We start from the raw sequence: 15,722 nt of genomic DNA, 5'->3' as shown, positions 1-15,722 counted from the left end.
AGAAGGCCTGATGTGGACTTCAGATTCCCAACCACATTCTGCAACCCATCTTAGGCAGCAAACGAACTGACACTTTAATTCTCCTTTGATTTATAACTCACTCTGTGTATGTGTCTCATTGGATTCTGAACTTACAAGAGAGAAGCGGTTTACGGATCTCCATTTCTTAAGAACTCTCTTCTAAGAAAGGATAACTAATTTTTATCAAGTCTCACAATAGTAGCTATAAAACTGTATTGTAATAGATTCCCAAATCTCACTTATCTGGCCTACTTCTCAGAGCCATTACGATGTGCTTCCATCTCACCCACACCTTTGAATAATGTTCATCATGGAGTGTATTATTTATGAATACTACCTGTTTATTGTTAGTCTCTACACCACCCAAACTCTAAGTTTCTTAGAAGCAGGTGTTTTGAATAATAGTTCAGATACTGTTTGGGATGCCTACATCCTGTATGAGAGTCCAGTACCCACCTCTGCTCCAGATTCCATTGTCCTGCGAATGCACACCCTTGGAGGCAGCAGTAAAGGTTTAAAGTAGTTGGGATCCCTGACACTCACATGTGAGACTCTGAGTTCCTAGCTCCCTGCTTCACCAAGGCCTACCTCTGGCCATTACAGTTATTCGGGGAGTCCACCAGCAGATGGAAGTTTTCTCCCAACTCTCTGCATCTCTCCTTCCCAAATAAATATTTAGAAACATAAGTAGCAAGATGAAGACCCTGTGTGTCTTACCGTTTCCCTGTTTCCTGCAGCTAGCCCATTGCCCAAGCACTTGAAGGTATTTAATAATAATACCAATAAATGAGAAATTAATAAATTGATACATAAGTCTAGGGTCCTGGAACTACCTTGATGGTTACAGAAATTATTTTGGAAAATGTTACTTGACATTTTAAAATTTCACTGAATTGAGCAAGTAAGTGAGAAGTCAGTACCAGGATGGAAAGAGGCTTAGGTGACAGGGTTGTCTCTGTCCTATTTGTAGCATAAATTCAAGAACATGAGCTCTCTGGATGTAGGATTCCAGACTCACATTTTGCACTTCAATAACGTCCCTGGATTTTCATGAACTCATATGGTGCTGGACTGAGAAATGAAGTGCAGAGAACATTTTTTTTTCCATATCATTCCGCTGAATGAAGAAGCAAAAACCTGCAAGATGAACTGGGCCCTTACACCACACAATGACAGAACCAGGATTAGAACATGGGAGTCTGTCCAGCAGGTCTGTGTGTCTGTGTGTTTCAAAGAAACTATCCTGTCTCTCACTAAACATCCACACACCAGGATTTGATATTCCCTGAAGATTGAATGCTCAGAAGTTCAAGGTCTAGTGGAGGAGCAAATTGAAGTAGTCAACAGTTAGAAATAAAATCAAAAAGGTGTGATTATGCAGTGTGCTTAGATCCAAGACTTCAGGAGAACATGCAAAAGAATATTACAAATTCACCGAGAGAAAAAAACATTGGCTTATTCATTCCAGCATGATTCTTGATGGGTGTTTCTATGGCTGAGTCAGGATGATGAATGAGTAAAGGAGCATGGGAAAGTTGTAGGAAGAGGTCATTTAGAGGAAATGAAGGTCATGAAGAAAGATGCTCTTTCAGTTCATTTTCCACCATACATTCTACTTCCCACTTATTCTGCCTCCTTAACAAGCCTACTTATCCTGCAACCTCTATGCAATGTACATGCTGGCTCCTTCACTTGAAACGTTCCTACTGCTATCTTTACATGGATGCTTCCTTATTCTTCACATTAACCTTAAACATAATGTTAATAAAGCAGTTTTATTTCCTTCCCAGTCTAAAGGAGTTTCCTCATCATTATTTTTATCATAGAACAATCAATTTTTATTTAAATTGCTTAGCACCAATTTTAATGAAGGGTTTCCTTAAGGATTAAATTTTTGCTATTTAGCTCCCCCACTAGACTGTAAGCCCTTGAGATTTGGGGCCATCTCTGTCTTGCTCTCCATGTTTATCTAGTGTTGCTATTCACACAAAATCAGCACTCAATAAATCTTTTCAATGATGAATATAGTATTGAATGAACTATTTTTGTCATCACCTTTCCTGAACATGTTATAGGACTGAATGAGTTCACAGTCAGTTGACATTTACTGAATACCTACTATCTGCTAGGCATTGCTCCAAAGGTTTTACAATTTGTTGCCTCAGTAATTTCTCTTAGCATCTTTATTAGATGGATGCCACTACAATCTTTATTTTATAGGTGATGAAATTAAAGCACAGAGATTTTCAATAACTTGCTAAGGATTCTGTTGTAGTACATAGCACCACAGGAAATGAAACTGAGGCCTTCCCTAATGCCTTTAATGTAGTCTTTAAGGGCCCCAATTTCTTTGCTCAATTTGTAGTTCCTTTGTCTTCACTTTGAAGATTACAAGTTCAATCCTTGTTAAAGATTAACTCAGTAAATTAAGAGACTGGCATAATGTAAGAATGGTTTGGTAAGACATCAAATCACAGAGACGCAGAATTCAGTGATCATCTCTATAGTTAACATGCGGATACTACACTCTATTCTGACAAGTTCCCTAGAAGTCAAAGGCCCTGATCAAATAAATCAATACTCAATCTACCAATGCACCCCCAGACACACCAGAACCCACTTTGTCAATACAAAATAAATACATTAGCCTCCTATCACTGACCAAAGGAAGTCTACAAACACTGTGGACCACCAGAGATCTGCATGTAAGCTGACTGCATGACTGCACATTCTTCAACTCCAAATTTAATTTGTAAGATTCACCACATTTAATCTCTTGGGGAACTTGAGAATTAAGCAATAGCTGACTAATTCCTTGCTCTGTGCATTGCAACATAAACTCTCTTCCACTATCATGATGTTAGTAATGTTTTAGCTATGAGTAGAACAAGGGACTTAATTTGGGGGTTTCTGTAATAGAATTAAGACCAGGTAGTCTAATTGGGGAGTATATGTTGTTCATCTAGATGATATATTGTTTCTCGTGAATAAATGAGTGAGTGCATGAATAAAATGTAAATAGCAAGTTATGTTCAGAGAACTCCTAAAGATTCAGTATGTTGGGTATAAAGACTGGGTGTAGGGAAGGCTGTGTGTGGGGGCAGGAGACTAGCTGGAGGGCAATGATAGAGAGGACCTCAGAGTATAGGGGAAATAAGTACTAAAACAAGGGATTCTAACTTTGATAGCAGATACACTGAAGGCTTCACATGTGGAGAAATAGTCTGAAATTTTGGATTCTGAGACCCACAAACCTTCTTTTTAAATGGTGATTCAACCTGAGCTCTGACTCAAGGACATTAGCTTCAACCACTATATTTAATTTCTATCCAATTCCTTCCTATCTGAATCCCTCTCCATGATGAAACTATTAAGATATTAATGTTACTGAACTATCTGTTTCTAGAACAGCCTACTATCTGCAAATACATTTCAATTCTTCTTTGCCTGTTTGGCCACCAAATGAACAGCCTTGTCATTAAGCCTGTCCATAGCCTATGATAATTTCCCACTCTAAATCTCCTGACACATTTCAAATTATATTCCAGTTTGCCAATTTAATTTCCTTTGGGTAAATTCCAAGGAGTGGTATGGCTGGGTTGTATGGTAAGGTTATATTTAGGTTTCTGAAATTAAATTGGCAAACAAAAAAGCTGTCTGCACATTAATGTTTATTGCAGCTCAATTCACAATAGCTAAGACCTGGAACCAACCCAAATGCCCATCAACAGTAGACTGGATAAAGAAATTATGGGACATGTACTCTATAGAATACTATACAGCAGTCAAAAAAAATGAAATCCGGTCATTTGCAACAAGATGGAGGAATTTGGAAAACATCATGCTGAGTGAATTAAGCCAGTCCCAAAGGGACAAATATCATATGTTCTCCCTGATTGGCAAAAACTAACTGAGCACCAAAGGAGAAACCTGTTGAAGTGAAATGGACACTATGAGAAACAGTGACTTTATCAGCTCTTGTCCTGACTGTTGATGTACAATGTAATACTTTACCTTTTTTTTTTTTTTTTGACAGGCAGAGTGGACAGTGAGAGAGAGAGATAGAGGAAGGGCTTCCTTTTCCGTTGGTTCACCCACCAATGGCCGCCGCAGCCAGCATGCTGCAGCCAGCGCACCACACTGATCTGATGGCAGGAGCCAGGCACTTCTCCTGGTCTCCCATGGGGTGCAGGGCCCAAAGACTTGGGCCATCCTCCACTGCACTCCCTGGCCACAGCAGAGAGCTGGCCTGGAAGAGGGGCAACCGGGACAGAATCCGGGCCCCGACCGGGACTAAAACCTAGTGTGCCGGCGCTGCAAGGTGGAGGATTAGCCTAGTGAGCCGCAGCGCCGGCCACAATGTAATACTTTATCAATTTTAGTATTTTTTTGTTGTTTTGTTCTAGTACTATTGGTTGAACTCTGTAATTAACACACAATTATTCTGAGGTGTTTAAATTTTAACTGAAAATGATCCCTGTTAAATATAAGACTGGGAATAAGAGAGGGAGGAGATGTACAGTGCAGCACATCCTCAATCAGACTTACCCCTAAAGGTAGAGTGAGAAACGTGCCAGGGGGCTCCAATTCAATCCCATCAAGGTAACATGTACCAATGCCATCTCACTAGTCCAGGTGATCAATTTCAATTCACAATTTATCACACTGATAGGTCTAAGAGTCAAAGGGATCACACAAACAAGAATAGTGTCTGCTAATACTAACTGATAGAATCAAAAAGGGAGAGAACAATCCAACATGGGAAGCAGGATTCACAATAGACTCATAGGATGGCAGATGTCCTAAATAGCACTCTGGCCTCAGAATCAGCCCTTAAGGCATTCGGATATGGCTGAAGAGCCCATGAGAGTATTTTAGTCATGGAAAGCCAAGACACTCTGGAAAAAAAAAAAAAAAAGAAGACCTAAATGAAAGATCTCTGTGCGTGAGATCCCATTGGAAAGAACGGGTCATCAAAGAAGGAGGTACCTTTCTCTGAAGGGAGGAGAGAACTTCCACTTTGACTATGACCCTTTCGGAATAAGATCGAAGTCGGCGAACTCAAAAGGCTTCCATAGCCTTGGCAACTCATGACTTGAGCCAAGGAAGATTACTGACGCCATAAACAAGAGTGTCAAATTGTTATGTCAACAACAGGAGTCACTGTGCACTTACTTCTCATGTGGGATCTGTCCTTAATGTGTTGTCCAATGTGGGGATCTGTCCTTAATGTGTTGTCCAATGTGAAGTAATGCTATAACTAGTACTGAAACAGTATTTTACACTTTGTGTTTCTGTGTGGGTGCAAACTGATGAAATCTTTACTTAATATATGCTAAATCGATCTTCTGTATATAAAGATAATTGAAAATGTATCTTGATGTGAATGGAATGGGAGAGGGAGTGGGAGATGGGAGGGGTGCGAGTGGGAGGGAAATTATGGGGGGGGGCATTGTAATCCATTAACTGTACTTTGGAAATTTAAATTTACTAAATAAAAAAAAATAAAAAAATAAAAAAAAAAACAGAAAAAAAGAAAAAAAACAAATTATATTCCAGTTAATGGAATATGACACATGGTGTGCTGTGAAGTTAGTAAAGTGGGTGGACATATAGATAACAGTGTGTGTAATATTAAAGAGAAAAAAAGTACCAGAAATGAGATTGGTACTTGTTGTGAGACTACATCGATAGTCGAAACTGAGTTTCAAGCTCTTAGACCATGATGGGTTTCCTAGTTTCTACCTAGTTGCCTTTAACCACCCTCTCTGAGTCAGCATGTTCCCAAGATGCCACCCCTGAGGCCAATTTCTGCAGCCTCCTGAATTTGATGTGCTATTCCCACTCCGGATGCAGGGTCCAGTATGCTTATACCCAGTACCCTTGTTCTAACCCACCTCATCTGGGAATAGAATATAGGCAGAGGTGGCACAGAAGAGACTTAAAGAGAGTATTCTAGCTGAATATGCCTGGCTCTGCTCTGGACATCAGAAAAGAAAGAAAGGAGGCCTCCTAGCTCCCAGATTGTCCAGCCAAGCTGTTTGGTAGGGAAGGAAATTGGTTCATTTGAAGAACACACACACACACACACACATACACACACACACACACTTACCAGGAACTTCAGATAATACAACAGTGAAGAAAATAGATCTTTTCCTTTCCTTGAAGTCACTCACAGTTTAATGTTGGATATAAGTAAGTTCATGAGTAATCACGGAACATCTATAGGACTGGATACAGTGGTGAGTGACCAGGCAGCACCCACCTTAGTCTGAGTAGAGGGAATATGCTCAGGAAATGTTTCTAAGCAGGTGAGGCTGGTTGGCTTGGTGATCAAAGCACTTCAGAAGTCTGGACTCACCTTTGACAGAGGTCTGAAGTCAGAATAAGACAGGAAAACAAACCAAAACATGAATAAACAAGACTACAGAGGGAAGTAGCTTGGTAGCAACCAAGGGAAAGCAAACTCTAATACTTGAAAGTGAAAGAAAAGGGAGACAGTCAGCAGATAGACTCTGTGGAAGGTTTTACTTGAAGAAAAAGAAAACTGGAAATACATGTGAACTGAAAGCAAGAACTTATCAGATGGTGCCACAAAGTGGGAGGGATCAGGGACTGTGCTATTAGGCAACACCTTCCCTGAGGAGTATTTTTAATGAAGGAAGTGGTGAAGTGGACTGCAATCCTCAGGCTGGGAGCTGTTGAAAGTCCATGGGCTTTGAGGTCACTATGATGGAAATGAAAGAGATCATTTACCTAAAATCAGAAGACCTGATTCTGACACACACTGATTCCAGGAATTTGAGAGTCTCCCTAGTTTCTCTATCTTCCTTTGCAAGATAAGGAAATTGGAAGAACTCTATGGTTCAGTTTTAAGGACTGGCACACACAGACTTTTACTTCCCTATGGACTTGTATCCTAAAAGTCATTCTCCTTCCATGTAAGCTCATGCCTGGGAACAATTGATTTTTGATGACCTATGAGACACCAAATGGCAGATACCAATTTTACTTTGACGTGACTAAATCAGAAGCAGGCGGTCAGGCCAGTGGCCTGCTTGGGATGACTTGGAAATTCTTGATCCCAAAACTCCCCAGTCTATTAAAGAAACAAATTGCTTTTGGCTTCTTCCTTCATAGAAGAAATGTTCCTTATTTAAAAAAAATACTATCACAGAGTTCTATAAAAACTCATTTGGTGCTAAAGGGACTGAGTGAACATGGCATTTTGTTCTCTTGGTTGCTGAAAATAATGTCTGCTGACTGAGAAAATGTTGGCTTCTGTGACTCTGAATGAATGTTTCTATGAATCTGTGTGTGATCCCGGTTCAAGAGGTAATAAAAGATTAAATCTGAAAATGGTTTCCTTCTACAAGATTTGGCATTCCACAGTCAGTTGTATTTTATCACATGTTCAGGTGGAATTTGATTACTGTGAACAATTGATTCATAGTTCTCAAAGCTCAGCAGAGAAGGTAGAAAAGTCTCAGGCAACTACAAATTCTTGAAAGTGTTCTCAGGCAACATGGCTTACAATAAAAAGTAGTAGAATTCAAGCAAAATCTTGAAGTTTCTGTCCTCCCCTATATAAATGCAATAGCTTACTCCTCCACATTTAGCTTCCATGAATCAAGTCTAACATTCCTACATCATGTGGCACAACCATGCAAAATCAAATCTATACAGGGTGATCCCTGCATTTTCTATCACAACAACAAGTTGAAAAAGCACTGTAATTAAAGCCTTGTGCTTGTAGCTCAGCCTTTCTTGTCCCCATTTATCTTTGATGATCCTCAAAATGTAGTGTTAGGAAGATACAGAAGAAGATGCAAGAGATGCATTAATGTTCAATAGAACTGGGACCAAATAATAAACCAAGAAGCATGGGTAAAGTATCTTCCCCTATCTAATATGGTAAGTAACACCAGAATAACATTTCAGGCTTGTTGTGAATATTAAATGAGATCACAAATGTATAAATGGAAAATCATTATTGAGCATTACTGTGTTCGTTATGAGTTGTAGTTTATATTATCCCTACAAAAGATCTATCAGTTTGACCCTCTTGCTGTTCCCACTGATGAAAGAAATGTACTATCTGTAAAATAACTGAATTCAAGGGAGATTAGCTAACTTACATAAGCAAGTGGCAATTTCAAGCATTGTATAGGCTATAGTCTATCTTCATAAATACTGGAGCATCTATAATATTTTGTTTTAAACCACTGAATTTGAGCTTAAAATATATTTATGTTTTATTGCCTTTCCTGATTTCCATGTAAGATGAAATGTTCTTCATTTTAATTTACCTGATTTGATTTACATATTTATTAGCCATTTTTAAAAGTATAAAAAGTGTAACAAACCTAGAAAAGCAAGATGGAAAACCAAAATAGGATCCTGACAACAATTTGCATGTAACTGCATTTTTCCCTATTGCCCCAGATTTCTGCTTCCACTAACAGGATGCAACCATTAATTGTATCCATTCCTTTGCTTTTCTTTTGATACAGTGCCAACTATGTGCATTCTCAAACTTAATATTCAGAAAACACACATGTTTTTAAATATTTGTAAATAGCATTTACTTTTTGAAAGCTACCTTTTTAATATTATGACACTAAAAATCCTCCATCTATATTTTTGGTGTAGCTTTGACCCCTATTTAATACTCTACATATAACTATAACATCTTACTCCCCTTTTGATTTACTTAAAATTCCAAGTTTTCATTATAGCATTCATCATCATAATCAATATAACAGTAGATAAACATTTTATATGTGTCTTCTGCCATATGTAAGTAATGTTTTGTCTTCAGCACTATCCTAAAAGTAAGTTTGCTGGGTCAACAGAGATGACAATACTTAACTTGATGAATGAAACTCACTTTTCACAATGATTCTGTCATTTTACATGCCTACCAGATATACATGAGGAATGTTATAATCCATATATTCTCAAATTTTTTATTTTATTAATTATACGAATCAAACAGGCACACATGAAATATTACTGTGAATTTTTTCATAAATGTAATAGATATATCTTTCCTCTTTAATGATATAAATCTTTGTGTTGATTGTGTATTTTTCTATTGAATGATTTATGTTTTCATTATATAATCTTGAGCCTAGTCTTTAGTTATTGGAAAAAAATTATTACTATCTTCTCTCATTGCACAATTTGAGTTTATATTTTTTCTAAAATTTTTTTTATTTTTCTTATGTTTAAAAATGTTCAACTTACTGTTTGTTTTCCTCTCTAAAGAAAAAGGGAGAAACTGAATTCAACTCTATTAGTTCATCAGGATAAGCTAAAAATCCCTTGCTAATAGTCTTAATCAGTGTGAAATTATGACAACCTAATAAATACTGAGTATTTGGGTATGACTGTGGATTGTGCACAATAAAGGAACCCCATTCAAGGAGTTTACACTAAGTGGAAACTAGAGTAAGTGATAGGAAAAGGAAATTGTGATTAGCAAGGATTTTTGTCTATGCAAAAATTCTCAGATTATTTATTCTCCTCTCCTCATTCTAATCGAGCTTTATTTTTAAAATGACTTATCTTTGTTAATTGTACCTGAAAGAAAAAGATGGAGGGAGGGAGGAAGGGAAAGAGAGAGAGAGAGACCCATCTACTGCTTCACTCCCCAGATGCCCACTACAGCCAGTGCTGGGTCCAAAACCAGGAACATGGAACCCAATCGGGCCTTCCAGGTGGGCAGGAGAAACCCAGCCCTGCTGAGCTGGGTATATATTAGGAGGTGGCTGGAATCTGAAGTACAGCTATGAATTGAACCTAATCACTGTTACAGGGGATGTGGGCATCCAAAACACTGTTTTAACTGCTAAGCTAATCATTCAGCTCTACATCACCTTTTTGAATACTACTACTGAGTTCTAACATTTACAATCCTGGTGGCAATATTACAGGGTTGACACTGCTGCCATCAGAGCTGGGACTAGGATGTAACAAATGAGGTTCCCACAACACTAAAATTAAGAAGTCTCTCACACTCAAAGTCAAAGACCAGTAGAACAGAATAGAAACACCAGAAATCAATCCAAACATCTACAGCCAACTTATATTTGATCAAGGATCTAAAACCAATTCCTGGAGCAAGGACAGTCTATTCAATAAACGGTGCTGGGAAAACTGGATTTCCACATGCAGAAGCATGAAGCAAGACCCCTACCTTACACCTTACACAAAAATCCACTCAACATGGATTAAAGATCTAAATCTATGACCCGAAACCATCAAATTATTAGAGAGCATTGGAGAAACCCTGCAAGATATAGGCACAGGCAAAGACTTCTTGGAAAAGACCCCAGAGGTACAGGCAGTCAAAGCCAAAATTAACAATTGGGATTACATCTACTTGAGAAGTTTCTGACTGCAAAAGAAACAGTCAGGAAAGTGAAGAGGCAACGAACAGAATGGGAAAAAATATTTCCAAACTATGCAACAGATAAAGGGTTAATAACCAGAATCTACAAAGAGATCAAGAAACTCCATAACAACAAAACAAACAACCCACTTACCCACTTAAGAGATGGGCCAAAGACCTACATAGACATTTTGCAAAAGAGGAAATCCAAATGGCCAACAGACACATAAAAAGATGTTCAGGATCACTAGCAATCAGGGAAATGCAAATCAAAACCACAATGAGGTTTCACCTCACCCCAGTTAGAATGGCTTACGTACAAGAAATCTACCAATAACAGATGCTGGCAAGGATGTGGGGAAAAAGGGACAGTAACCCACTGTTGGTGGGAATGCAAACTGGTCAAGCCACTATGGAAGTCAGTTTGGAGATTCCTCAGAAACCTGAATATAACCCTACCATACAACCCAGCCATCCCACTCCTTGGAATTTACCCAAAGGAAATTAAATTGACAAAAGAGCTGTCTGCACCTCCATGTTTATTGCGGCTCCATTCATAATAGCTAAGGTCTGGAATCAACCTAAATGCCCATCAAAAGAAGACTGGATAAAGAAATTATGGGATATGTACTTTATACTATAAAGTGGTATTACTATAAAGTGGTAAAACAAACAAACATGAAATCCGGTCATTTGCAACAAAATGGAGGAATCTGGAAAACATCATGCTTAGTGAATTAAGCCAGTTCCAAAGGGACAAATATCATATGTTCTCCCTGATTGGTGAAAGCTTAACCGAGCACCAAAAGAAACCTGTTGAAGTGAAATGGACACTATGAGAAACAGTGACTTGATCAGCCCTTTTCCTGTCAAGGAACAACTTAATACTTTATCTCTTTTAGTATTTTTTGTTCTACTTAATAATATACTTAATACCAATAGAACTCTTTAATTAACACACAACTATTCTTAGGTGTTTAAATTTAACTGAAAAGTGATCCCTGTTAAATAAATATAAGAGTGGGAATAAGAGAGGGAGGAGATGTACAGTTCTGCATTTAATTCTAAAACTAAATGTTGGCAATATTCTTTGTCTCCTTATATGAATTTGAACTCCTAAAGATGAAAAGTTCTAATATATTCAACTTACTAGTCTAGATCTTGTCATAGTGTAGATACGCATTAAATGTCTGTTCATTGAAAGTATGTGTCATCTCAAAAGGTAAAGGTATTTGTTTATCCAGTTTTCATTACACAAATGTGCAAAAGCCAGGGCTTTTGCTCTTATTCTTAGAAATAGAGAGAAATATTATTGATAATAAACTTTGAAAAAAAGCAAAACTTTGAAACTAAGATACAGATTTCATTGAAGAAAAAACTTTACAAAAAGTAAGCAGGTAGTGAGTGGTAAAATATAGAGTTGAGGATTAACTCTTATTTACTAACTCTTTGACTTGAGGAAAGTCATTTTCTTTTTTGTCAGTTTATCTTCTTTGTAAATCAGGAGTGCTGTTATAAATGTTTAAAATAAGTTCTTAGAAGATTTGGAAAAAATCTAAAAGTTTTAAAAAGAAATATAATTGTAAGGAATTACTATTTAGCAATTTTATGTATTTCATGATATATTACTAATTTCTACTATCCAGAAGGATGTAGACTTGATGTGTCATTCTTTTTATAATATGGGTTCCAGTTATCAATGTGAGCTACTGCCCCAAAATTCATCCTTAGTATTAACCACAATTTAGGAGATCAATTATATCTATTTGTTTACTTAAGTAACCTTTATCAGTGACTACTTGTTAACTGTAATATGTGTTTTCAATGAAGCAAGATTAAGGGAACACAAACTTAGAATTTATAATTGAAGATACATAGGACTGTGCAAAGAGAAAGGAAGAGTGGGATAATACAGGTGAGCAGTTCTTTTATCCTTTTTTCAAAATTTTATTTGTTATATAATTTTTTTATATTTCATATATTTAGATTTATGAACATAGTGACACTTCACTCCCAATCCTCTGTCTCACCTATGTTCCAACCCTTTCCCCCTGCTCCCTCTCATATTCCCACACTTAATTTTTGCAAGGATCAATTTTAAGTATACTTAATGATAATATTGTTAACCCTACTCTAAGTGAGTTCAGCAAATAGTATGAAGAAAGAGAGAGAGAGAAAAAAAAACTGTTCCTTAACAGAAGAGAAAGGGCTATAAACAATCATAGAATTTCAAAATGCCTATTTTATTCCAATACATTGTATTTCAAGTACTCTATTAGTTACCTTGGATCAGGGAAAACATATGATATCTGTCTTTTTGGGACTGACTCATTTCACTAAGTATAATGGTTTCCAGTTGCCCATCTTGTTGTAAAAGATAGGATTTCGCTTTTTTCTTTTTTTACAGCTGAGTAGTACTCTGTCGCTCCCCCATTCGCAGAGGAATGACACAGGACCCTGCGCTGTTCTTTTGTCTGCTCGGCCCTTCCCGGGTTGGCTGCCAACCCTTCCACCTCCGTGGAAGGGCGGCTCCCCCTGCCACTTTCCCCACTTCTGCGGGGGAGCGGCACACCGCCAGCCGGCTCTCTCGGGGGTTGCTCAGATGTTATCCGGATGTTCCCCTTAGATGTTCCCGGTGCATGTTGTCTCTCTCCTCCTTTACAGTCCTCTTCCACCAATCCCAACTCTGCTACCCATACGCTGAGTACACTGCTATCCTCCAATCAGGAGCAGGATCAGCTCCTGCAGGTTATTGGTCGAACTGGAGGCAGCTGTGTAGAAGTTGTTTACTCCTCTCCCAGCACCATATTGTGGGAGAGCAGATGCATAGAATAAGTCTTAATTCCAGTAACTTAGTCTAGTCCAAGTTGCTCCCCACAGTATTCCGTAGTGTATATATACCATGATTTCTTTATCCAGTTAACAGTTGATAGACATCTGGTTTATTCCATATCTTAGCTACTGTGAATCATGCTGCAATGACCATGGGGGTACAGATAACCATTTCATTTGGGAATTTCTTTTGATTTGGGTAAATACCCAAGAGTGGGACAGCTGGATCACATGGTAGGTCTACATTCAGATTTCTGAGGTATCTCCATACTGTCTTCCACAGTGGATGCACCAGTTTGCATTCCCACAAACAGTGGACCAGGGTATCTTTTCTCCCAAATCCTAACCAGCATTTGTCATTCACTGGTTTCAGTATGAGAGCCATTCTAAGTGACTGTTGGCCATTTGGATCTAGTCTTTTGAAAAATGCTGGTTCAAGTCCTTTACCCATTTCTTACTGGTTTCTTTGCTTTGTTGTTATTGAATTTCTTGAGCTTTTTATAGATTGTGGATATTAACATTTTATCAGGTGCATAGTTTGCAAATATTTTCTCCCATTCTGTCAGTTTCCTCTTTACTTTTCTGAGTGAGTTTTTGCAGTGCAGAAGCTTCTCACCTTGATGTAATCCCACATGTCAATTTTGGCTCTGATTGCCTGTGCTTTTGGGGTCTTTTCCAAGAAGTCTTTGCCTAAAACTATAGAACCTTTTACAAATTTGCATGTCATCCTCGAGTGAAGACCATGCTAATTTTCTCTATATCGTTCCAGTTTTAGTATATGTGCTACCAAAGTGAGCATGAGTAGCTGTTTTTATTTATGTTCTGTTGCCCCTTTTCTTTAAAGGGATTTATTAATATATTAGTTTTCGAGGGTCACAGCAAATCCATGCTAATTAGTGCAATAGAATTCTCATATTAATGCAGTTAATACAAAGAACAGATTCACTGTATTTCCTAGATACAATTCTAGGAATATAATGTTACTTCCAATCCTCCCTCTCTCCCATTTCCTTCCTTCTTTCCTTATTTTCTTTCTTTTTTATCTCTTTCTTTTTTTCTTAATATTTGAGACAATATATTTTTAACTTATATTTTAGCCAAAGGCTTAATACTCTACTAAATATAGAGTTCAACAAGCAAAAGCAGAAAACATCAATGCCCAGTAGAAATATAGGCAAGGGATATTAATAGTAATCAAGTGAAAAGCTGTCCATTTCATTCAGATACAGTAAATTTTAAAATAATCATGGGTCATAAAAATTATAAAAGTTTAAATCTCTTGACAAAGACATAAAGCAAAGTTTAACAAAACAATATTTGCAGTAACACTAATACACTTTGGCATTTCTTGTTTTCTGTTTTAATTTTGGTTCCCACATATAAGGGAGAAAATGTGTTGTCTGTCTTTCTGTATCCAATGCACTACACTCAACATGAACTCCTCCAGTTGTATCTATTTTGATCCAAATTGTTGTGTGGTTCTTTTTTATTTATTTAATTTTATTTAGAGTATACAAACTTCATATTTCCTTTATACAGATTCAGGAACATAGTGATAATTTCCAACCTACCCTCCTTACTGCCCATGACCAAATGTTGCCCCAACAAAACTCTCTATGGTACTCTCTAAGTGCTATCTGTATTGCTGTCCATGGTACTGCCAATTTCATAATTTTGGGGAACTGTGATTTCAGTTCAAGTTTCAATGAGATTTCCTAATCAGATAATGGGGGAAATCATGAATGGGAGATAATAAAGGGAAAATCAATGAAGAAAACTGATAGAGGTTATTGATTGTATTTGCTTAGTTCTAAGATATTGGCAGAGTAATAAATAATTTTTTGTTTAAAATATTTTGAGAATCAATATCAACAAGTTAAAAGTTAGCAAGGAAAGAACCATAATAAAACATTATCAGACTTTCAAATATGACCATAGACTAAATGTATTACCCAAGGATACAAAACCTGTTCTACGGTTGACATAAACCAAATTTCCTGAATGGAAAGACTGAAATATTGCATTTTTATACTTGTTGAAGAATAAATTAAGTCCTTACACTTATTTTGAAATAGTTTTCACACATTTTGCGCTAGCCTAATGACTCCATCAAGTTTTTTACCATTATAATTCCTCTTAAATGTATAATTTATTGTACTTGGATATTATGTAGCACATCTTTTTTCCCCTCTACTTTCTGCTTGAAATTAAATGTGAAATTTATCAGCAACAACTATCAATAATCAGCAACAATTATAGAGCAATACAGACTTCATATATTTCATAATTACAATTTTAAATAAAAAGTGATTCTTCCCATAATACCTGATCTCCCACATACACTCCTGTCCCTCTTCCTCCTCCCACTCCTAATCCCATTTTTATTTTTTACTAAGATCCATTTTCTATTAACTTTATACACATATGATTAATTCTATGCTAAGTAAAGAGTTCAACAAATAGTATGGAA

At 37.2% G+C, this 15,722-nt stretch overlaps 1 non-coding gene across 1 annotated transcript; it reads right to left on the bottom strand.

The window, feature by feature from the left end:
• Nucleotides 1-13,944: 13,944 nt before the first annotated feature.
• Nucleotides 13,945-14,051, bottom strand: LOC127490417 (U6 spliceosomal RNA). The gene has a single exon (XR_007918374.2). It is a non-coding gene; the product is annotated as a U6 spliceosomal RNA (small nuclear RNA).
• Nucleotides 14,052-15,722: the final 1,671 nt, after the last annotated feature.

This window comes from Oryctolagus cuniculus, chromosome 2 (genome assembly GCF_051225735.1).
Source record: "Oryctolagus cuniculus isolate XC-2025 breed Fujian yellow rabbit chromosome 2, ASM5122573v1, whole genome shotgun sequence".
Lineage (NCBI taxonomy): Eukaryota > Metazoa > Chordata > Mammalia > Lagomorpha > Leporidae > Oryctolagus > Oryctolagus cuniculus.
Note: the sequence above shows the minus strand (reverse complement) of the source record. Positions and strands in the feature narration are given on the sequence as shown.